At 42.3% G+C, this 25929-nt stretch overlaps 1 protein-coding gene and 1 long non-coding RNA gene across 4 annotated transcripts in view; one reads left to right on the forward strand and one right to left on the reverse strand.

Moving 5' to 3' along the window:
• Nucleotides 1-25929, reverse strand: part of NCALD (neurocalcin delta) — a 382803-nt gene that overhangs the window by 189755 nt on the left and 167119 nt on the right. The window lies entirely within an intron of this gene.
• Nucleotides 13422-20625, forward strand: LOC116575447. Its single transcript, XR_004279782.1, has 3 exons — nt 13422-13695; nt 17912-17982; nt 20249-20625. It is a non-coding gene; the product is annotated as an uncharacterized LOC116575447 (long non-coding RNA).

The raw sequence follows: 25929 nt of genomic DNA on the forward strand, positions 1-25929 counted from the left end.
AAAGCAGAGCACTCATGAAACATTACCATGTGTGAGGCACTATTCTACAGGCTTCTTCTTCAATAAACTCATTTAATCCTCACAGCAGATCTGTACAGATCTTATGACCTCCATTTTCCAGGTGGAGAAACTGAGGCACTGAAGGGCTCATTAATTTTCTCAAGGTCATACAAATAGGAGGTGGTGAAGCCACCATTTGAAACCAGACAGTCTGGCTCTGCTGCCGACACGCTCAACCACTAATACACGCAGCCTCACCCAATTACTCTCCCATGGTTACAGATAAAGAAATTAAGGTCCAACTGATGGATGGCTGGACTAGATAGAAAGTGTAAGTGGTCTGACTGCAGAGACTGCCCTCCCAAGCCTGGAAAGAGTCATCTGAGTTGATGCTGAAGGATGAGAATTTTACAAGATTGAGAGAAAAAGGAATACGTGTTCTCAGGAGGGAAAAGTATGTGCGGAGAGTCATCCATTGTAGCAAGTTCTGACATAGAGAAGTGGTCTGGAATGGCTCAGTAACTGCTCTGGGGTTGCCTCCACCAATCTGTTCCTGAAGGGGGTGACTTAGAGGAGAAGCCACACCAAGGAGAAATGGGCACCGCGCAAGTAGAGCATCCCTGCCACCAATCAAGGTGGCCATCCTGAAACTTTCCCAACAGCTGCTGTCATTTTTTGTAAATTCAACTTTCAACATAATCCAAAATGCCAGAAAACACTCATTTCCTATTTGCAGGAGGTTTCGCAGAGCTGATTATGAATAAAAACCGTCATGCCCTGTTCCTTTTATCAGGAACCTCACTGACAGAGTCATTTACTTTTTATGAATACAAATGAATATGGGTATTCTGATTAGAAGCAGAACAACATCAGCTCATGAACCAGACCCTGAACATAACATCTGGGACATGACAGCTGTCAGAGGCAGACGCTGAAGACGCATCACAGAAAAAGAAACAGCAATGCTAGGCACATCTGGTGAGTTCAACTGACAGAGGCAACTTGACCTGTGTTAGGGGACTCTAACGGTGAGCATTTAGCCTGTCTCTCTCAACAACTGGACATTGATATTATTATGCTTCATTAGGGAGGATGGTCACCTTGGGGTGGAAGTGGGGGTGACAAATTGGACATGCAAGTTGGCTTCAGTTAGACCATTTCTTCTGACAAGTCTACCACCCACAACATTTTTTGAGACATTTTTCACTCACAGGCCAGCCCGCTTTTGAACTGGCTAGCTAACTGAACCAGAGACAAGTGCGTAAGCCATAGTAATCTGTCCATTACAAGAGAGTGACACCATCAGATTTTTTCTGGAAAAGTTTAGGCAAGACATATAAAAAATAGTAGACCATAGAGTGGAAAAAAAGCAGAAAGACTGAGGAGTAAACTAATGTCAGGCAACAGCAGGCACCGTGATTGATCTGGGTGGTGGGGAGGAGAATGAAGTTGGCCACAAGCAGCCTCTCATTATTTAAAGAAAGAGTCACTTACAGACAACAATGGCACATGCTGGCTTTCCTCCTGTTCCCATCCAGATCCACCCAGCACCCTTCTATGCCCCAGGAAGCTGATCTCTACAGAGTGTACCACCTGAGACGCCTTGCTCTCTGGCTTACTGCTGAGCTGTGCCAGTTGGAGATAGCAAGAGATTAAAGGTTGGGAGGAAAAAGAGTTTGGGGCATTTCTTCCTTTTTCCCTCCCTGCCTTGCATCGTGCTTCTGGCAGTGACACTGTCCTTCTACAAGTATGCCCCTGTGAGTGGCCCTTTCCACACCTGCAGTGCTGGCCAGCTCTGGCTTTTAGCTTTAGGCTCAAGAGTAAGTCTCACGGTTAGTCCCTGGCTGTTTCAGCACCTGCTTTGGCTCCTCTGCTCCTGCCCACACATTTACGGACAATCCCCTTCATTAAATTACTTTCAAATCCCAGCCTGGGAGCCTTTTCCTTCCATGGGGGCTGATTTGTGGAAGAACACAAAATAGAGAGCAGTAAGACAAGAATGAGTGGAATAAAGTCTGCTATGAGGCTCTTTACTCTTCCCTGCTCCTCTGTGAAATAAGCCCTTTCACCTGAGGTCAGCTGTGTAGACTCTGGAGAGCCTCAGGAATCTACAGGGCAGTAGGGCATCACCTACAAGCCTTTCCTCATTAGGACAGTTGTTTAACCAGTGATATTTTTACATAAGCGTTTATTGAGCTTCTACTATATGCCAGGCATCATGCAAGGCTCTGGGGACCAAGTGGCAAACAAAAAAGGCACAGTCTTTGCCCTTACGGATCTTACAGTGGTCGGGCAAGTAGGGAAGGCAGGGTTTGAAGTAGTCATGGAGCAGAGAGTAAACAAATAATCATGTAAGCAAGCTTATAATTACAAACCTTGACAAGTGACTCATTGGAAGCTAAGAGAATAATAGGCAGTCTCGTTTAGAAGACTGACTCTATTTAATGACTGGAGTTGCTTCAACTTACGGATGAAAAGACTAATAAAAAATGAATATGAAGAAGACAATGACATAAGCATGTTTTGGGTAAAAATGCCTGGGTTCATAGGGCAAAGCCATGTCCCCTCCAACACTTCCTTTTGCTCCTGAGAACAGATAAGGCTGAGTTTTGATAAGTAGGTTATGTGGAGGACAAGTACCATGATGACCAGGTCAGTGCAGACACCGCCCTCAGTCCCTGCTTCCAAAATTTCCTGTCTCCAGAGAACGTGCCTCTAGAGAGGCAAGAATTTCAGTGTTTGAAGAAGTATGAAATGAGGCCAGTAGGGATGTCAGTCACCATATCTACCTTTCCACTACTGTCTCAAAGCCGCATTGCTTGGGGTATGAATGATCTGAGTGAATGAGTGATCTCATTATGGGGTATGAGTGATCTGAGTTAATGGGGTGGCAAACTTTCTCTTTTTAAAGATGTATTTATTTATTTGAAAAAGAGAGATCATGAGGTGGGGGGCAGAAGGAGGGAGGGAGAGAGAGAGAATCTCGAGCAGATTCCCTGCTGAGTGGAAAGCCTGATGTAGGGCTCAATCCCAGGACCCTGAGATCATGATCTGAGCCAAAACCAAGAGTTGGAGCTTTACTGACTGAACCACCCTGGCACCCTGCGGGGGAGGGATCAAAATTTCTGAGGGAAAAAGGAAGAAAGTTCTCTTCTTACTTTCTTTTGTTCCCCAATGTCTTGGATAACCCGCAGTAAAGATATGTCTTCAGTTTGCCTTCTTATGTGATAATCCATTAGTACAAAAAAAAAACCATCGAATTTTGGGGGGTCTTATTTTGGGAATGGGCAATTTGAAACCTTTAATGTTTTTATACAATATTCATGTAATATTCAATTAATAATTACTGAGTTCCTATTAGGTGCAAGACCTTATGCTAGTCTCAAGGTATACAGTAATGAGCTCGACCTACATGTCCTTGCCTTTAAGGGATTTCTAGTGTGGCCAGAAAGACAGATAATTAGAAAGCAGTTGCAAAAAAATTATAGTAAGTGTTACACAGGATACTTGTGAGACACTTAATAAAGATTAGAAAAGTCAAGGAAAGCTTTCCAAAGAAAGTTGTCATTTTAAGTTAAGTACCTAAAGGACTTACAGCGGAACAGCTGTAGTAGGTGAAGGATTGGGACTGTTCCAGGCAAAAGAAACAGCTTCATGTGCAAAGGTACTTGGGTAAGACAGGGGTGCATAGGGATATTTACTGAAGGTCCCTATGGCTGTAGGAAGGGATGTAAAAAAAAGAGATGGGAGATAGGTTGAAGCTGTAATGACCACTTGGAAGCCCTGTTCAAGGTGTTGGCCTTTATCTTAAGATTATCATAACAATAGATAGTAATTAAAGCCTGAATTGCAATTGTTTAACAAGAAAGTAGTGAAATAAGAATAGAGTCTGCAGAAGAACACTGAAGACCATTTAGTGGATTATCAAAGGAAGAAGAGCCCAGAAAGGCCTGTCTAAAGAGAATGGGAGGTACACATGGAGGCCACCCTGCACCTGAGTTGGTAGGGCAGTTATCCGGCAGACCTCTGAGCCAGGCTGCCTGTCGGAAGGTCCTGGCTCCACTCATAAATGACACGACCTTTAACAACTTACTTAACTTCTTTGGGCCTCAGTTTCCCTCATTTTAGAATGGTGGCAATAACATCTATAGAGCCCACTTCATAGAGCTGTTCTGAGGATTACATGACTTAATATTTAGAAAGTGCGTAGAGGAGGGAATGGCTCTTACCAAGTGCCCATCAGGGGTTAAGTATCATTAACATTCCTTATAGTGAAAACTTGCAGATTGTGAATAATTTGCTGAGTTCATTCAGCTCGCCAGCAGTGAGGTGTTCCAAGCAATGGAAGATATAAAGAACGGATTTCTTACTACCAATCTTGCATTAACTACTTACGTCCATAACTTCCCTCAAATAAAACTTGTACTGGAACAGAACTCTTATTTCACAAAGAGCTTTCACTGTCTTTCATGAACAAAAAATTACCCAAGGGAATACAGAATGTAAGAAGTAGAATCAGGGTTTGAACACCGGTTTTCTGGCTCGAGGTTCACTGTTACAAGCCAGTCTCCCTTCCTCCTGTGCTTGGATATACGTTTGGAGGTCCTGTCCCAATAGCACTCCACCATGTTTCCAATCAGTTTCCAGATGGTTTTCACCTGCAACCACTCCTTCTGCTACCTAGCACTGTAGAAAAGCTTGTACGTCAAATGATCTAGTACATAAATATTATTACTACTACAGCACTCTTGTCCTCAGTCTTCCCATTGGAGGGTAAGATCAAATAGTCAATCCACATTTAGAAAGCATGAAAGAACTGGTCAAACTATGAGTTAACAGAGTATCCCTCCTTCACCTCCATTATTTCAATGAAATGATAGGAAAAAAAGAATGAAGGCAATCAAAACAGAGCAGGTGTTGCATTTTGTACTCTTTGGCATGTCAACTTAGTATCAGAAAATCCACCTTGTTATTACACACGTGTGCACATGTCTGTGTTCAACTGAATGAGTCCTAGGACTTAGATTCAGTTTTAAAAAAATAGCGATGTAGATTCAGAACTCTGAAGAGGTAGATGGCTTCTTCAAATGCATCTGTGTTTATGGACACAACACTGAGTCAGAAAGGGTTATTCTGCAGCTCACATCGTGTTCCAACCACCAGCCAGACTGCGAGGTGAGTCACCACCCCGTCAGGCACTTCCTCAGAGTTCCTCCACTCGGTCGTCTCCGGGCAACAAGGGGCTCTGAGCAGCACGTAATTAAAGCCAGAGTAGTTGAAGAGGGAAAGGAGACTGATCATTAAGGTGTCAAGGAAGAGCCAGGTGGGAATGATGATGGATTGAAAACATGGATTTAGCCTTACGCTCTCCCCAAACCCCACAAAAATGACAGTAAAAGGATTTTATTATAGGCCTAAACTCACAAGAACAAAGAAAATATGAAAAGAAACAAAAGCAATGAAATTTTGGAAGCTGGAAAGCAGATGGGTGAGTGGTAACTGACTCAACAAACCTGAAAATATGAATCCTAAGGCGGTAGTGGGAAAGACAAGAAGCAACCAGATTTACGTAACCCCCCAAACGGCCCAGGAATTGGCAAGACCAGGTATTTCTGGAAGAAGGAGTTGATCTTGGGGCTAAAAGAAAGAGGATTAACTGAAAGTCTCCTTCAGAGACCATTGGATTCCCCAGATAACCTCCCTGTACAGCAGGATAACTGCATATTATAGATTTCCCTAGCTTCTCAATTCCTCATCGCTCCCTTTGGTGTGTGATTTTGTAGGTAAAATCACTAGAAACAGAGTATGCATCTCTGCCTCCCTGATGTTGTGTTGGCCAACGCAGCAGGTTCTGAGTCTAAGCCTTAAAAGACATTGTATGCTGGCCCATGTCCCTGCTGCACCTCTGACATGGCTGTGGGAAGCCTCTGCCCCCGGGAACTGCTGGTCCAAGAAGAATGAGACACACACACAACGGACCTGATCTAAGCCCACAGTGTGGATCTACGCCTAACCAAGCCGAGCTGAGCTATAGTCACGTGATCTGAAAGCAGGTGCTTGTTGCTGTGATAGGCCATTGATATTTTGTGGTTCTCTGTAGCCCAGCATAGTTGACTGCGATGCAATAGGACTGTTCAAGCAGAACGCTGCCCTAACGAAAGTAAAGGATGTAGTGTTTGGCTTTGGAAGAGGTCACAGGTGGTCATATGGATAAATATATTAATATATTTATATATGGCAATATATATATATTGAGAGGCCAAGAAACGATGAGGAAAATACTATAAAGGATGAAAAAATGGAGCCCCATGTTTTGTAATCGAAACATTTGGTATAATTGTAACGTATGGTGATTTGGAAGATAGAAAATATACCATATGAACTCAAAGCCTTGAGCAAAGAGGTTTCCAGGCAGGATGTTGACAAACAGGAGCAGAGCATCCTCAGCAACCTCAGGCCAAAGCACATAAGGAGTGGGGAGGGGGCCCAGATGCAAGGATGCAGAGGCGAGGCCATGCTCTGTGGATGTATGGCAGCTGGATTCAGGGCACAAGACTGAGTGCAGACCCTACTCCTACCTCCCTCCATTGGGGCTTTGACGGTGTTTCCCAGCTTGATTTGGAAGCACTAGGTTTGAAAAGGCCCCTGTGTCTGCCACTGGGCATGACTGCACATGCTGGAATAGTGATTCCTCAAGCACATTATTCCTATCACATTTTACCATTTCTCCTGGTGCCTGGTACTCAGCAAATGTTTCTTGAACAAATAAACAAACAAACTGAAGCCACTTAACCCCCTGACTTCAATTCTCTTGGTCTTTTCCAATGTTAGGTTTCCACAATGGATACTTGTCCTAATTCTCTAGTTATAGTGAGGCCTGGGAACTTCTGGGATCTGTTTGTTCAGCTTTACACTGTCCCTCAGGCATCTGCTGTAGGACCCAAGAGGTCTATCTCCTCCAAGCTGAGTCCCTGCTTCTCCCAAAGTCAAGGCATCACAGCCACGCTTGACAAAACAAGAGAGAAGAGAAAGAAATTGAGTTTATGTATTGTTTAAAGACCATTAGGTCTATTTCAACTACCAACAATTTTTTTCTTCTTTTTTTCTTTTTTCGGTCATTACAGCAGAAAGGAGCAAGTTCTCCAGAGGGCAGTGTTAGATCCAGGTGCTTCTTAGCATCCCCGAAGATGCCAGGCAGGAGGTAAATAGGAAATGGCTGCTGTGTGGATGCAGGAGCAAGCCCCAGACAGCTGCCCCTCACGGTCCCCCACCCCTGTGGCAGCTGTGGCCCCCGGGTTTTGTCCACGCAAGAATGCAAATGCAAGCTACACGGGCCTCCAGATCTGTAAAATGAAACTACTAAAAAGCTCACATGTTCATGTACTCATCTCTTATGCTCCACGCTCATCACACTAGACCGGCTTACAAACTGCTTCTCTTCTCCCAGCTCAAGCAACTCTCTCGAATGCCAGCATCTCCCTTTCCCTGTGATTTCATCCTCCTAGGCAGGCAGAACCACACTTCCTTTTTACCTGCTGGTTTCCCTGGCTGCAGGCAGGGGGGGCGGGGTCACACAGGCAACACCTACCAGACACACCTCATTCCCAGAGAAAAGGGTCCCCTCCCTGAGCCCACTTGCCCCACCCATCAGAGCTGTAGAGCACACCTGTTACCCAGCTCTGGCTGGGGACTCTTCATCAGCTCCATACCCAGCAGAGAGGCAAAAGGAACCCAGGGAACAGGGGGAAGCATTTGACATGCATGGCGTGATGATGAGAAAGATGTACACGTGGGTGACCCTGAGAGGTTTCCTGGGGCTACTTTTTTCCCAGGGTGCTATGAGAGCCAAGAGATGTCCACTTTGTCAAGATGAGAGAACCTGTCTCCATGGGGACTTACTTGATGCCTGGCAGCTGAGCACGCATGTGTAACAGAGGCGACCAGCAGGAGGCAACAGCCATCCTTTTCTTTCGAGAAATCACACCTTCTCTTTCCCAAGTTCCCTTCTGTCTTCCTTCTCTCCTTCATCCCCACAGGTTTCGAGGCGTTTGGGTGGCTTCACATCCCGGATCTCTCTAATGGGCCTGGATTTCTTCCAGGAGCCCCTCTGCAGCTGGCCAAGGACACAGATCCCGCGCTTAAGTGGAAGGGAGCTGTCAGGACAATCTGCATTTGCATTTGGAAGAACCACAGCATCTCTTTCACAGTGAAGTAGATATGGGTCGGTGGTTATCCCTCTGTCACCCACTTAATCTGTCACTACATGAAGAACAGCCACTACTGATGGTGACAGGCTCCTCAAACTGGGAATATCTGACTGCTGGCTCTTTTCCCAACCTAAAGAACATCATAGGAAGCATGAGGTCGCCACAGCACCACTGAAGTTTTCATGACATATACAAAGGATCCGTTGATGGCTCTTAGGACCTTGCCTTAATTCAGCTGCGCTTAATTTAGTGTCTGTCTTGTCTGCAATCTGGGGAGACACTGAGTATACAGCAAAAATCTACCTCGCACTAATTTGTAGAACAAAGAGGTCAGTGCAGCTATCACTTGCTCTTCTCAAAAGCCAAGGAAATCTTGCATTTTGAAATGAAGGATCAGAGACCTCAGGAGGTCCCTCAGTAAAAACCACTTTTGTGGAGCCCGGTGGGGCCCAGACTCTTGCTCATGAAAGGCATTCGATAAATGCATGCTGTTTCTGTTGAGCCAGAAGAAGACTAACACAGGTTGTTGATGTGAATTTCCGAGGGCATAGCCATCTCTGCCTTACAGCACTGCAACTGGCTTACTTCTGCTTGGATGCAGAGGACCTTGAAATAATCATACCTGGAGAACTTTTCTTAAATGGTTCCCTTGTACCTGCTCTTCTGTTCAAACACCTTCAATGGCTCCTCACTGCCAATGGATTTAAGCCCTGGCTACTCAAGGCATAATCTGATTCCACTGGCCCTGGGCTACCTACCTTATCCTACTCTCTGCTTCTCCCTCATGTTCAGAGTCACATTAACAGTAGGCTAGCCAGATGTCCAGTGCATAAAGGGTACACAATGAAAGGTCTTACTCTCAAACAAATGCAAGCAAAATCTGCATTCTCAGTCTGAAGCTGCTGGCATTTAACAAAACAGGATTTGACAGAGGCTGGGAGTCTGTTAGTTGGGGTAAAGGACAGAGAGATCCAGGGAGGGACAGTCTGAGAAGGGAAGGGCGAAAAAGGGAAAGGTAACCCAGCAGCTGCATGGTGGAGAAGCAAGTCTTGGGAGAACAACCAGATCCTTTCAAATGAAATAATTCAGACTTTTTCTCCTTGTGCTTTTTGAAACGGTAGCTAAGAAGGATCCCTGGTATAGGTAACGTGGCAGGCAGTGTGCTAAGTGACTTTTCTATACAAGCTTGTTTAGTTCACACAAGCCTAGGAGGGAGACACTGCTGTTATCCCCAGTGGTTTCGTGGCTTGTGCAAGGTCAAAGAGCTAGTGAAGGATGGAGTCAGGGCCAACGCCAGACTCCAGGCTGTTCTGCCTTTTCCATCCAGCCTGTGTTGCTCACACACTGCTACAGATGGTAGAGGTGGAATTTTGTTTTGGAGAAGGCCAGAGAAGGGGGAAAAGGATCCACTGACATGCGGATGAAAACATTAAGGAAGGAGTAAAGAGTTATTAATAGGAAACTGACTTATGGCTTCCCTCACTAAATACATATTGAAAAAATACCCACATACCATTTTTAAGAGGACATAAAATATGGGCCTGCCCAGAGCAGACACACATTTCGAGATGCTGCTGATGGTGCCTCTAACCCTCATGCCCTGGAAACACACACACTGAGCCTTTGCCCCCCACCCCCAGGGCCTTCCTATCCTCCCTCCTCACCCCGCCCCTTCCTGTCCCCTCTCTGCTTCCTGCCTGGCAAAACCCTCAGTCATCCTAGGTCATGCAGATGCCACCCTTTCTGTGCACCTTAGGCATGGCACCATTCCTACCAGGCCTCGTTTTATGGGTGTTAATAGACTCACCTTTTTTTTGAACAAACAGTGTTTTGGTTTTTTTTTTTTAACACTCCTACTGTATAATAAAGAATTGACAAAGGCCAATTCCTAAAAGGGATCCTCTCAACCCTTGGAATTTCCCAAGTGACAGAAATGTCCTTGTTGCTCTTGACGGTTCCTTGGACCATACCTGAGTTTTTATGCTAACAAGGTGACTAACAGTAGCCCCCAGGATAGTTTCTGGATGGAGGATGGCTATACTAGAAAAACCAACCATGTGAGCCTCTGGTTTCCTTGTCCTCGGGCTCAGCTCCCGATAGCAGTCTGACATCCACGGAGGGGAGGGAGGTTGGAGGTAGAGTTCAATCACCTAGCCAATAACTTAATCAATCATGCCTATATATTGGAACTCCAATAAAAACTCGGCACACTGAAGCTCAATTGAATTTCCTGGTTGGTAGTATGCATTATCGTGCCCGGAGGGTGATGTACCTTGTTTGGGGAACCACCCAGACCTTATCCTGTGTATTCTTTCCTTTGACTCGTTCTCATTTGTAGCTTTTATAATAAAACTCTGATCACAATGATAGCATTTTCCTGAGTCCTACATCATTCTAGCAAATTACTGAAACTGGAGAGGTAGGGGAAGCCCCACAGTTTTACCCAGTTAGTCAAATGTGCAGGTGGCCTGGGAATCCTAGAGTCTGTGCCTAGTGTCTGAAATGAGGGTAGTCTAGTGGAGGCCTGAGCCCTTGCCCTGTGAGATCTGACCTAACTTCAGGTATTAATTAGTGTCCGAGTTGCACGACAACTCCCAGTAGACTCTGTAGATACATGGTGAGAAAGAGACACAGACCTTGACCCCCTTCATGGGGCTGAGGCTGGCCAGGATGGCAGACACTGACTAGGCATCAGTAATGTGAGGAAGCTTTGTTTGTTTGAAGTGAATTACAGGGCATGATGGGGCCTATGGCAGAAGGAGCCCCAGCACCTAAGGACATCGCACAGGGACTATCTCTTATTCATCCATATTTGCAACAACTAGGATGATGACCTGGACATCTCAGGTGCTCATAAATTATGCCTAATTAAAATCAATGGAATACAACAGCACTTTGTTCAGATCAGAACATTTTCTACCTTGAAAATTCCTAGATGAGTGACCCCCTCTCACCTGGCCAGGTGGGTTATGCCACATGGAAACCAGAGATATTCCCAGTCCTAAGGGCCTCCTCATTTGCCCTGACTCTCCTGGCTTGTCTGACCTCTGCTTTTATTTTCCTATTCAACTCACCCCCTCCCACATCCCCCCTTGTGCTCCTTCTCCCTCTCATCAAAGAATAACATCCATCCTCACTTGGGAAGGAATAATCATCACCCTCCTTCAATCAAAGGGATGGCTAGTTGTTCTGCAGTAAAAATCAATAGGGATTTGGCTGTGAGAGGAGAAGAGAGGACAAGAGGAAGAAAGGGGAGTGCTGGGGTCAGAAGTCTTCCCTCACCCACAGTGCTCTGGGAAGGCCCTACAAAGTGATCCAGTTAACGCTTAAAATGAACCCTGCCTGCCACTCCCAGCAGCATAAATAGACTGGTACCCTCGAACTTGTGCTATAGGGAACAAAGAAATGAGAATCACCGTCATCATCAGTCTACATACTCACTATGAGCCAGGCATGGTGCTAGAGCAATAATTAATGTTTTCCTAAATTATTTTTCCAGGAAGACCTTGCTCTTGTAAGTGGCAAAGTGAAGACAGGAGTCTTAGCTATGTAAAAGCCTATCTGTGACTTCAACAAGTCCTTGATTCTGTCTGAGCCTCAGTCCTTTATCTGCACGGTAGAGCGTAGACCCATATCCAAGGTCACGCAAACAGTCAATAAAGGAGACTGGGCTAGCTTACTTGGATGATAGTCAAGGAATAATATGGACCATCAGTAAAATCCTAGTCTCATACCTAATCTCACAGAACCGAGCAAGGAAAATGACTGAAAAAAGAACATGCTTTAAAAGGCTGAATATCCTTTTACCTAACCCACAACATCATGCCCAACCAGAAGGGTATAATCATGTCACAATTGCACTTCGCTTTCATTCTTAAAACACATTTTACCCAAAGTTCATTGTGCAGCTTAATAAAATACAGAAATAACTGGGGAAATTTTAAATCTGAACAAAATTTTTAAATAAAAATTTTATGCTTCCCCCTACCCAAAGAAATAAATGAAAACAGGAAAGGCTTCTTCCTTAATGGATCTCAGAGATAAACACAGATACTATCATTAACCCACTGGGATTTATGAAAGTAATTTTGATTCTTCATTATTGAAAGGGCTCTAGTTCTGGCATACTCTAAATTCTAATTAAACAAACAAGGAAAAAGTTTTTAAAGTGAACAATGCAATCAAATATAGACATTCTATTTAGACACAGTAACGTTAGCATAACAAGTGAGTTAAAAAAAGAAATGGGAAAATAATTATTAAACAGATGGGTGGTGAAAAGAAAAGTTTCTCTTCTTTCTTTAATGCACAGAGCCTTAATCTGAAGCCAAGCAGAGATGAAGATAAACAAGAAGTTGCCCTCCACGGCCAAAGAGCATAATACCCAGGAAGTCAGATGAAACCAGTCAAAAGTACTGCCTGCAGTTAATATGAACTTAGCATCCTGATGCCAAATGAAATATTAAAGTTAGTTCCCTATTTTTAGGGCTTTGTATCTTGGTGGTTGTATAATGAATCAGGATGTGTCTTGGCAAACTTGCTGGTAGCCTGGAGAATATTTGTTTTCTAACCAAAAATAGTTGGAGTCTCTTGAACTATGGGGTGGACATTAAGTAATCAGAGCACTTAAATTGGACTTAACCACTGAAGCAGAAAAATCGGTCAGGAGCTCAAGACTAAGAAAGGGCCTGACACCTTGCCTGGCCATGCAAAAACCTGCTGGAACACAAGGATGGCCGTGAAAAGTTCAGGCAGCACTTTGTTTATGGAGTGCAAAATCCGTTTTACACGGATCTCTTGAGAAAAACTGGGAGCTTTTCAGAGCCGAGAGCTTTAGCAGGCTGTTGGAGTGGACCCTCAGGCCAGAATGTAGCAGGCACACCCACAGCCAAGACCCTACTTGGAACCTGGTCAACCCCTTCACTACCACCTGAAAGATGTGCATTTCTCCACTAGAAACACTCTTCTCCTTCTGTCACCAGACCTCAGCATTGCCCAGGCTTCTTCACCTCTATCTCAGAATGTCTCTGAACTCCAGTGCTACAATCCTACCTAAACATCTTTTACCTCTCTGTCCTTCAGTCCCCGCCCCCATAAAATGGGAGGATTGAGCCTATTGAATTCTGAAGTCCTCTCCAGTTCTAAGGGTGAAATCACAATGAGCAATTCTAGATTCCAAACCCCCCAAAATCAACTTTTTGGTCTTAGATAATCTTGGCTGTGGGTGCTAGCCATCACCATGTTTTCATCTGGCCAAATCTCACAATTATGTTTACTCAGCCAAAGATGGAAAAATGGCCTCCCCAACAGCTCTTAGGAAGTTTATAACTGTCACCAAAATCTGAAGTTTGTGGGAATTTACTTTCACAGCATAATTGGCCATATAAGGTGGAGCTTAGTTACACCACTGCTGAACATAAGAAGCAGTCCAGTACAAGGAGTCCTTCTTGGAACTCGTTCAGGGAGTTGGGTTGTTAAAGGACCAGCGGTAAGTCACATATTTTATCAGCTGTTTACCATATGCCAGGACCTGTCCAGGGTCTCTGCCTGATGAAATCTCCTCTCAAACCTTTAAAATGGGTTATTATACCCCATGTGCTCAAATAGATGAGAGAAATGGATACCAAGAGGATACATAATTCACCCAAAGACACTCAGAACTAGAATTAGAACCCAGACAATCTGGTTTCAGAACTAGCACATTTCAAACAAAGCTTCTTTTTTAAAAAAATATTTTATTTATTTATTTAACAGAGAGTGGGAGCACAAGCAGGGGGAATGGAAGAGGGAGCAGCAGGCTCCCCACTGAGCAGGGTGCCCGATGCGGGGCTCGATCCCAGGACCCGGGATCATGACCTGAGCCGAAGGCAGAGCTTAATGACTGAGCCACCCAGGCACCCCTCAAACAAAGCTTCTTTTTAAATACAGCAGTATGGTGTATGAGGGACATCAGTCCCTTTATCTTCTAGCCTGCTTTTACTTAAAAACTTTTTATTTGGAAACAATGCCAAAATATAGAAAAGTTGAAAAAAAAACAGTACATTAGAACATTTGACTAAAAGTTGCTAGTATTCTGCCCTGTCACCTCCATGAATACTAAGCTTTAGTGCATTTATGTTGTAACCAAAACACAACCATCAAGAGCTGGAAATTAACAAGGAAGTGTTACCATCTCATCCTCAAACCCCACCTCCATTTACCCATTAGTCCCAATAATGCTGTTTCTAGCAAAAGGATCCAGTTAGAAAAGCTCATGTTGCATTTAATTGCATTGCTATTACTTTCCTTGAAGCTGCAATTGCTGCTGCATTTTTTTTGACGTTCTCTTTATTTATTTATTTATTTATTTATTTTTAATTTATTTTTTATTTATTTTCAGCATAACAGTATTCATTATCTTTTCACCACACCCAGTGCTCCATGCAATCCGTGCCCTCTATAATAGCCACCACCTGGTACCCCAACCTCCCACCCCCCCACCACTTCAAACCCCTCAGAATGTTTTTCAGAGTCCAGAGTCTCTCATGGTTCACCTCCCCTTCCAATTTCCCCCACTCCCTTCTCCTCTCTAACTCCCCATGTCCTCCATGCTATTTGTTATGCTCCACAAATAAGTGAAACCATATGATAATTGACTCTCTCTGCTTGACTTATGTCACTCAGCATAATCTCTTCCAGTCCCGTCCATGTTGCTACAAAAGTTGGGAATTCATCCTTTCTGATGGAGGCATAATATTCCATAGCATATATGGACCACATCTTCCTTATCCATTCGTCCATTGAAGGGCATCGTGGTTCTTTCCACAGTTTGGCGAGACCGTGGCCATTGCTGCTACAAACATTGGGGTACAGATGGCCCTTCTTTTCACAACATCTGTATCTTTGGGGTAAATACCCAGGAGTGCAATGGCAGGGTCATAGGGAAGTTCTATTTTTAATTTCTTGAGGAATCTCCACACTGTTCTCCAAAGAGGCTGTACCAACTTGCATTCCCACCAACAGTGTAAGAGGGTTCCCCTTTCTCCGCAGCCCCTCCAACACATGTTGTTTCCTGTCTTGTTAATTTTGGCCATTCTAACTGGTGTAAAGTGATATCTCAATATGGTTTTAATTTGAATCTCTCTGATGGCTAGTGATGAGAACATTTTTTTCATGTGTCTGATAGCCATTTGTATATCTTCACTGGAGAAGTGTCTGTTCATATCTTCTGCCCATTTTTTGATACGATTGTCTGTTTTGTGTGTGTTGAGTTTGAGGAGTTCATTATAGATCTTGGATATCAACCTTCTGTCTGTACTATCATTTGAAAATATCTTCTCCCATTCCGTGGGTTGCCTCTTTGTTTTCTTGACTGTTTATTTTGCTGTGCAGAAGCTTTTGATTTTGATGAAGTCCCAAAAGTTTATTTTCGCTTTTGTTTCCTTTGCCTTTGGAGGCATATCTTGAAAAAAGTTGCTGTGGCTGATATCGAAGAGATTACTGCCTATGTTCTCCTCTAGGATTCTGATGGATTTCTGTCTCACGTTGAGGTCTTTTATCCATTTTGAGTTTATCTTTGTGTACAGTGTAAGAGAATGGTTGAGCTTCATTCTTCTACATATAGCTGCATTTTTTTTAAAGATTTTATTTATTTATTTGACACAGAGAGAGAGAGAGACAGCAAGAAAGGGAACACAAGCAGGGGAATGGGAGAGGGAGAACCAGTCTTCCCGCTGAGCAGGGAGTCTGATGCAGGGCTTGATCCCAGCCAGACCTGAACTGAAGGCAGACGCTTAACAACTGAGCCACCCAGGTGCCCCTGCTGCATCATTTTTCATGACTTTGGCATTTTTAGAAGATTACAGATCAAATTTCAAAGAAGGTCCCTAATTTGAGGTTTTCTGATGTAGTTTCATGACTGGATTTGGGTTCTGATCTCTGGCAGGAATATTGCAGAAATGATGCTGTATTCTTCTCACTACACTGATCACGTGGCACGTAATTTTGACATGTCCTATTACTGGTGATGCTCACTGGGGGAACCTAGCTGCTATAAATGTAAACTACTAGTTTTTCCTTTGTAACATAAGTTTTCCATAAAAAGATCCTTTGAGACTGTCAACATCCCATTCCTCAATAAGCTTTCAAGTTATGTATGTATGGATATGTTTGCATTAATGTGGACTCAAAGATTCTTGTTTTATTCACTGGGTTATAATCTGCACATTTTTTTTTTTTTTTAATGCTCAAAGTATCCCAGTGAGTAGGAGACCCTTCAAGCCAGTGTCTGTTCTTTTGACGTATTCTATCATTCTTCAAGCACCCTCTGACTTTTTGGCATAATATGATGTTCCAGGTTCATCTTGTACTTTCCCTGCCAGAGTTCTGGAATCAGCCAGCTCTCCAAAGTTTCTTTCAGTGGAAAATGGTTTCTAGAAACCAATATGTGGCCACTTGGTGTGCTCACAACTATTGTTCCCTGCTGCCACTGCCTTCCCCGCCCCCAGAATAGAGATGCTTTTCACCCCTCTCCAGCTTCAATATCCCATACTGTGCAAACAGCCTTCTCATCCAACCTGAGCTCCAACATCCTGCCTGAGCCCCTTCAGCATCCCTCCTCTAATCCCATGATGCTCATCCTCACCATGCACACTAAATAAATACACACCTTGCTCAGCCCTATCTAATGGTTTTTGGACTGTACTGTTCAGGAAGAACAGAGGACAAGGGCTTAGCCTGCCTTCAGATCACCTTGTTTACTAATTCATTGACAAGTCTCACCAAGAAGCAACACCAAAGAAATGCCACATTATTAATTTCCACATTCTGTATCTTTCCATGGAGATGCACCAGTGCCCACCATACCATTCTGCTGCCTTAGCCTGGTCAGTGTCCAAAAGGAAATGGCAACACCAGAAGAACAAAACTTACTGAAATAACTGCTAGAAGACTTTTAAACATCAGAATTTATATAAGGAAAACATGTTTCTTCACTATTTTAAGAGCAGAATGCAGTAAAGCATGCTGTCCCTGACCCATTTTTTGGTGGGGGTGGGGGCGGAATTAGCTCAATCACTTAAAGAAAAAAAAAAAAAGAAAGAAAAAGAAAATTCATTGAATGTACTAGCATAAGTGTTTTTACACGTAGGAATACTGTGAGTATTGTGGGGAGGGAGATGGAAAACAGCATAGCATGGGACCTGCAGGTGTTCAATTCAGAGGGCATGCCATCCTTGCCACTGAACAGCTGAATGACCTTGGGCAAGTCACAGCACCTCTGTATACTTCTGCTTTTCATGAAAAAGTGCTAGAAAGGGACCAATGATAAGCATAAATTGGATCATTTCACTTCTCTGCTTTTTAATCACTCCCCACTACTAACTACTCCAAGGTTTCTGACTTTTCTAAATTCTTTACCTTGTCCTTCAGGATCCTTCATACCTCCTACTATATTTCACTTTTACCCCTTACCATATAATCTGATCACTGTGACATGATTCCTACCCTTTGAATATATTAAGCTCCTCCCCACTCAGGGCCTTGCACTTACTGTTTCCTCTGCCTGAAATACTCAGTGACACTCACATGTCAGTGCAAATGTCACCTCCTCAATTCAAAGTCATCTTCCTCTACCCCGGACACCATTTATTATACCAGACTGTCGTCACCATCTTAAATTATCATACTTGTTGGTTTACTTAATTATTGTCTGTTGCTCTCAATAGGATAGAAAAATATGAGTGCAGAAACTTTAATTGTATCCCCAGCACCTAGGACAGTGGCTGGCCCATAGCAGGTATGTATATAAGTTTGAACGGCATAAATGAATAAATGGTAGTTGTTTCATACAATTTCATGAGAACTAAGTGAGATAATAAATGTAAAATATTTAGCATAGAACCTGGTACATAGTAAATCAACAATCTCTGGTATAATAAAAAAAGAACTGGATACCAAGTCCTAGTTTTGGCTCTTCCTCCAGCTAGCAGGGTAACTTTGAGCGAGTTATAAATTCCCTAAGCCTTAGTTTACCATCTATAAATGCTGCAGAGTAGGTGAGCGCATCTCTGAGGTCTCTTCCAGGATTAAAATTCAATGGTGTTGCCTGGTTCATGGTCAAAGTTTCCAGGGTTGCCCAGTGGCAAGTTAATTCTTTGCTGGTAAAAACTGAACTACTGTTGCCTTAGCAGCATCTCAGAAAGGTTCATTTTAGTATTGCCTGGATATTCCAGTTTCCATTTGCTAACTATACTTTAGCTCAAGTTTACAAGGGGTTTCCAGGCAACTTTGCAGAGTTCTTGCATTTTCCACAGCCCCTCCACCCTTTCTCCCTTCTATAATGGCCAGACACAAAACAGAGGCTGGTTTTAGTGAAACAGTCATTTGGCCTGAACCATAGGAAAATATTTATCAAAACAGAATCCAGGAAACTTTAAAAAGATCAGTAAAGATTGGTGTTTCACCCAGAGAGTCTTCATGAAATTTCTGAACCCTGGATAGAAATCTACAACCCTGTAGACATCAGTTTATCTCCAAAGAGAGAGCCTCCTAGAAACACTGTTGAAGTGGAGAACCAAACTGTGGGATCATGCATTTTGGTACTCCCAGGAAAAGTGCAGAAGTCTATTCTACCCGCACAAAAGCTCAAGAAAGTCTCCTCCATGACCCTGAATTCACCAGCTTAGCAATCATCCACTTTTGAAAACAGATCCAGGGCAACAAGGTTAAAAACAAAGCAATGCATCTGATAGACAAAGCTGTGTGGTGGCAGAGTCTGCCAAACCCAAGTTGGGAGCCTGCATTTGTCTTTTTACCTGGGTCGTCCAAAGAACATATGATCTACCTACAACATAGGATAAACACAAAAGAAAAAGGATAAGCATCTCTTTCCATTCAGCTTGCTCTCGTTCCTTGATTTGTTTGCACCAATCAAGCCAATTTGGCTGCTGGTCTGTTTGGTAACTAACTAGCTTCAATCAAATCATTTTTAGTGCTTCCAACAGTCTGCTTCCCTGGTTTATACCTGGAAAATCTCCTTCCATTTAATCAACTTAACCAAAGGCAGTTTCCTTCCAGAACCAGACATAAAAAGAGTAGTTCCCTGTTCTTACTGCAAAATGTCACCTGGAGAAAGGACTCCTCTGATGTAACATTTCTGTTATATAATAATAGTCTCCCCCTCACCCTTTTCTCCTGAAACACATTTTTTAAAATTATGGATTGAAACCTTGCTACTCAAAGTCCCCAGACCAGCAGCAGTGGCGTTACCTTCAGGCTTGCTAGGAATGTGGAATCTCAAGCAATTCTCCAGATCTCCTGAATTAGAACTCATATTTATAGGATCTCCAGGTAATTGACATGCACACTAAAGTCTGAGAAGGAATAGGTTAGAACAATGCCTTTGAAGTATTTACTTCAAATGAAATAAACTTATTCGCAACCAATCCCTATTCATTTGGGAAGAAGGAGAAGAGATTATTAGGCTTGTTTATCATGGAGCGATAACTGACTGTTAACCTCATGAAATCTTTTTGTGATATTATTTTGGTCTTTGAATTTATTTTTCCTTTTTCTTTGGTAGGATTTCTCATAATCCTGGAGTAGGTTAAGAAAACCAGATGTACTAAGCAATATCAATGGTGTGCTAGTAAACTGAAGGGAAATGTGCTGATTTGTACTGCTTGCCAATTTGCATGGTGTAAATACTCCATCATCAATTTCAAGCTACCAATGATTTAACAACCGTTAGGCAAAATTTTAGAAAATTTAAAAATTGGCTTTTACAAGCTGTTGTGAACTACAATGAACGATTCCAACACATCACTGAAAGACCCTCAAAAAGGAAATTTATTAAGTCATGGCCACTACTCACTCAACCCTATTCAAAATGAAATAACATCAGGTTAGAAATCCTAAATATAAACTTTTCATTATGCCATGCCTCTGCTCCAGAACCTAAGAAGCTTCCCGTAATTATTTGGCATATATCTAATCTTATTTTCCTGTTTTTTAAAAAATACCTCTCATTCCTCATACTGTGTTTATCCCATTTCATTTTCTAGATCTCCTTAACATGCACCGTATTCCCCACTTCTGTTTCCTGCAACCTGTCAATTCTTCAGGCCATGATTGAGGAAGCGTGTCACTGCAGTTGTTATCATCTAGCATTAAAGGACAGAACTGCCATAGGATAGAACTATCCTATCCTAGGATAGAGCAGATGAAGAGATGGACAGCAACTGGGAGCTGATAACATCTTCAAATTTCTGAATCAAACTTTGCTGAATTTCTCAGTCTTATGGACTTTCCATTATATTAACCAATAAATATTTAAGCTTTATGCCTGCAACTGAAAGGAAACCTAATGGTGGGCCTAGAAGAAAGTTCCTTGATGGAACAATAAGCCACATCACTGTGAAAACAAATAAAGCCATCATAAACACAACTTGTAATGGTTTCTACCAGCCCTATAATCCTAGGAAAAGAGAAACTATTTGGAAATATATTAGATCAACTAAGGAGTTGATTATAATAACAATATGATATAGTAGTTGATAGTCTCATTGAAACTTAGGTATGGAAAGGATCTGAATTGTCTTATAATTCTACTTTCCACCAAAGGCATCCATGACAGGTAATTACCAGTCTCATAGAGTGAATGGGAATTCATGTCCTTCTGAAGCAGTACATTTCCATTACTTTAAATTCTTTGTGTTGAGCTAAAATATATATTTTTGTAATTTCTAGTCACTAGTCAGAATTCTCCTCTCTCAAAGCACACCCAAAAAGGCCTTGAGATATATGAAAATTTTGATCATGGCTCTCTTCTAAGTACTTTATTCTCCAGTTTCCAGACATCTTACCACTTCTTATCTACAGAAAGGACAGACCTGAAAGCATACCTCTAGACATGTCCCCTCACATTGGTATCGGCTTGCATTAGTGTATATTTTTTGTACAGAGTGTTTCCACCTAATACAAATCTAAATTTTCTCCAACTTGACCACCAAGAATTTAATATTAGTTAAGGTGACACCAGCTGCTGCAACCAAATTTCAGTGGTTTAATCTAATAGTTTATTTCTCCCTCACAAAGATAAAAGGATTCTGATTGGTTATGATTCATCATCCAGGATCTTTCCCTCTCATGACTCCACCAACTTCAACATCTGGCTTCCAAAACTACCATGAAAACAAAAAGGACATGGAGACTCTAGTAAAAGGTGTCGCTATGGGTCACGTCTAGTTGACATCACTCCTGCTGCCATTCCACTGACCATAACCCAGGGATACACCATACCTGACTAAAAACACATACCTGAGAAATATAGTTAGCTGTGTGATCAGGAGAAAGAAGACAGAAGCTTGGTGAGCAGCCAATCTCTGTCACAAATACCATATGAAAACATCAAAACACTTGTCTAAATATCTTGACATTAATAAAAATCCAAATTATTCATAAGGACAGTCAAGGACTCGACTAACTTTGAAAGAAGAAAAGGAGAGTCCTACAAGAAAAAGAATGGGAACCTATTTTTAAAATTTCATAAAAACAGAAAATATTTTGACATGAACAAGAATGCTTCCAAAGGTTTCCTAAAGAGTATATTAGTAAAATTCATTTCCTCTACAGCATAATAAAAGAACAACAGTAGGTCAAAAGTAAAAACATTTGTTTTTTAAAAAGATTTTCAGTTGCCTGATCTGTAAAGAATAGTAATGGTGTGCTGTTATTCTCACATCATTATTAATACTTATTATTTAATAAGATAAAAAACATCATAAAGGATAGATCTATGTGAAAATTAAAGCTTCTGTATGTCAATAAACAGTGTAAAATTGAGAAAATATTTGAGACGATTGTGACAACGAGACAATATCTCTGGGATATAAAGAACTCTTGCAAATAATGAAATAATGAAAAATAAATTCTCTGATGGAAGAAATGAAGAGTAAGATTAGACAATTCACAAAATATAAATTATCGGTATAGTAAAATAGTTTGACAGTAGCAATCAAAATTAAAAGGGGGAAGTTTTTCCTCATATTTTACAAATCAACTTAGTAAACCATTTTTTAAAGGTTAGTAAACATGCTGACAAGAATGCTAAACTGGGGTGCCTGCATAGCTCAGTCGGTTAAGTGTCTCCCTTTGGCTCAGATCATGATCTCGGGGAACTGGGGTGAGCCCTTCAGGGGACTCCCTGCTTAGCAGGGAGTCTACTTCTCCCTCTCCCATGCCCACCCCCATTCCTGCTCTCCTCTTTCCCTGTCTCTCATATAAATGAATAAAATCTTTAAAACAAAACAAAACAATGTGCTAAACCATTCTCATTTAGAACTGTTTGACATAAGTATGAAGAGGCTTAAAATTGCTTTCTGATCCAGACATTTCAGATTTGGGAGCCTACCTTAAAGAATAATCAGAGATGGTCACAGAAATTCCCAAGTAAGGATGTTCATCATAGCATTATTTTTAATGGTGAAATGAAGTTAGCCAGTGTTTCTAAAATTTGGTTAAATAAATTATGGCACATTTGTACAAGAGAATGCAACACACCCACTTAAAGTCACACTTTTGAAAAATATTTAATAACCCTAAATACTGTGACATGGGAAAGCAAATTAGGAAACAAAATAATATATACTACATGATCCTAATTTTATAGAACATATGTGTTCAGTAGTATACAATAACATTTCTATGATAAGAAGCAGTTGGAACACTTGATAAAGAGAGCTAGAGCTTGGTAAACCGCTCTTCCAGAATATTTCTGGAACAAACTAAATCGTAATTATTTCTACTTCTTATTTATCTGTTGGTGATCAGGTAGTGCTTACTTATGGTATGAACTTAAAATTTTTAAGCTTTGCCATGGATCCACGCACAGTGTTATACACCACAATAGAGACAGACTACTGAAGAACTGTGCTGAATTCCCATTTCTCCAAGAGGAGAGCAAACAGGGTTAAGAAATTCAAAGACATTTATTTGGAAACACCACAGTGCTTCCTCCGTACCTTCTGAGGTGAAAACAATACAACTACAGGCCTGCTTCCTCTTTTGGAGAGGTCCATCTTCTTGAAGAACCCCTGCCTGTGTGGGGTGACAATCCTAAGAACCACTCTTCAAACCAAGCAGTCAGATGTGATTACTATCTCTTTGCCAAGGAGGAGGTCAAAATTTGGATCGGCTCTTTGAAGTGCCCCATTCATCGCTACTGTGGACAGCCCACAGTGTTGCTAAAAGCCCACTCACTCCAATCCGGGCCTGCCAACTGGTGGGTGGTCCAGAACCAGATTTATCAGTGCCAGCAAGGCCCACTCCACAGCCGGGTAAGACAACTGGGGGTGAGGATCCGCTCCCACCCTCACTCTCTTGGACACTCCACTCCAAAACAGAACTGGGGTCCCAGCATTAGAGCTGCTTGTGGGTACAGCACTTACAATTTACACACACAAATGCACACAGGCACACACACAGATATTTTCCGGTCAGACCCCTCTGCCAAGGCAGGTTATTCAGAGGAGTTTTAACATCAGAACCTCCCTTCTAGTATCTCCAACTTAGTATGGAATCCACATCACTAGCCAAGAGAAAGGGTTAGATCCTCAAAGGGAAATACAATATGGAAGGTTGCCCCTTAAGAGGCCTTATGCAAATCTATCCAGCACTCTGCCCAGGAAACTTTCTGTTCTGCATAATAACGAGTTTTGGAGAACTTACAACCACATCTATCCATCCACAGAGCTCCGAGCTAGTTTTGTCCAAGCCCCAAACTCTCCTGTTATATTCAAGGAGTAGTGGGTCTGTATTTGCTTTATTATCTACTAAAGCCCCCCAACCATGACGTGGGACTTCCCAGAATAAAGTCAGTTTGCTCCCAGACAAGGAAATCACAAAAGCTGGAAGGAGAAATAGTTAATAACCTCAAATGGCAGTTTGACTTGCTTAAAAGGAAAAAAATACATAGACTTAAGTTCCACTTCACCAGGCCCCCTGTATCTCACAACAACCTTTCTGGATCCAACAAGGAGATCAATACATAATTTTTGTGGCTAATAGATTTTTTTTTCCCCTGCTGTAGTTTTAGCCGTCTAGGACTAAGTTATGGTAAACAAAGGTCAACTCTTGGAAGTCAGTAATGGAGACCATCGAACTGCCTGGAGTGCTTCGCTGTTGAAGCTCAATCTTCTCATCTGTCATATGAGTCATAATGCCACCTGGCTCTCAGGGTGCCATGAAGATCATGTGATGTAATTGACGCATGTGTGTGGGACACATGATAGTACACATGCACAATAATCTGGCACAAAGAAAGTGCTCAGAGTTTCCTTCCCCACTCCCCCCCCCACCCCTCCACACCCTCCTCATGTACAACAAAGAAAAACAAAACTAAAACACAAAATGCTAGTCCAAATGGCATGCATGTGCTTTCTATATTGTGCTCCTCAAACCCCATCAGTGATGTTCTGCCTCCAAATAAAATCTCAGCAAAACCCCAAAATGTCAACAGAACCGATGAGCCTGTTCCTGAAGCAGCTTGCTTAAAGCTCCATGGCCTCAAGTGAAAAACACCTGCTAGCAAAATGCAGTGTAAGCATCCCTGCAGACCCCAGGCTGTTCTGGAATACAGTGCAGGACACTCTGGGGTGGGATTCTCCTAGGTTCACAAGAGGAAAAAAAAAAAAAGCAGGTGGGAGCTTCCATTGGCTCAGTCATTTAAACCACCTTGGAATCTGGGAACGTTGGTGTTCTCTGCATGTGAGGAAAGCACCCAGGGCAAAGCTGAACACCACCTGTCTCCCTTAGATCTGGTGACATGCAGAACCATTTGTTCCTTGCTGTTCTCAGCACACAGCTAGAGATATTTTTAATTAAAAATAAATAATATGGTGCCATCCAAATGATGTCTTCATTTTTATCTAAATCAAGCTCAGCAGGCCTATTCTCACACGAAGGGGAGAAAGCCCCCATCTGTGTTAGCTGGCAGATACAGGGCTCAGCGTGGACAGTGAAGCCTGAGCGGTTTCTCCTACTGGAGATTCCGTCCTCCTGGTTCTGAGCAGCCTCAGTCAAATTCCCCCACACTTAGCCGTGGTGATGACACGATGTTAGCTACCATAAACTCGCTTCCCAAAGCCCTTCAACACTTCTTGCATTTGACTGAGAGCTATAGGTTGGTGGAAGGTATTAATTACACTAATTATCATCTCTTTGAACATAGTCCTAAGTAGAACCCAGGTATCCTGACTCCTGGCTGGGCCCACTACCCACGACAGCCCAGGACCACTTCCACCTGGCAAAAACAAACAAACAAACACCCCTTGTTTTAAGATAAATCAAAGAAGGACTTTTTAATTTCTTCCGATGTGAAGCTTCACCCTCGATAACTACCACCAGTTAATGGATAATATTTCGTTACATTTTCTAACCCATCTAGAATTTACCAACCCCTTTCACAAATTAGATTAAATCAGATGAAATGCTGCTATCTGGCGTCTTTTAACTTACAAAAACAGCAATTTCATATGATTCAACCTAATACTTTATCACTTTCAACCTTCTGTAGGATAAATAGGTTTAAGCTCTTAGTTTTATTTCAGGTCTGGGAAATGTACAAAGCAGAAATAAATCTAATTACATGTGTGTTTATAGATAATAATGCATCAATTATTTGACTTAGCCACTGAGATACAGCTCCTGATATGCTATCAGAATAATGATAGTATGTCAATAATAA

This window comes from Mustela erminea, chromosome 16 (genome assembly GCF_009829155.1).
Source record: "Mustela erminea isolate mMusErm1 chromosome 16, mMusErm1.Pri, whole genome shotgun sequence".
In the NCBI taxonomy this organism is placed as follows: Eukaryota; Metazoa; Chordata; class Mammalia; order Carnivora; family Mustelidae; genus Mustela; species Mustela erminea.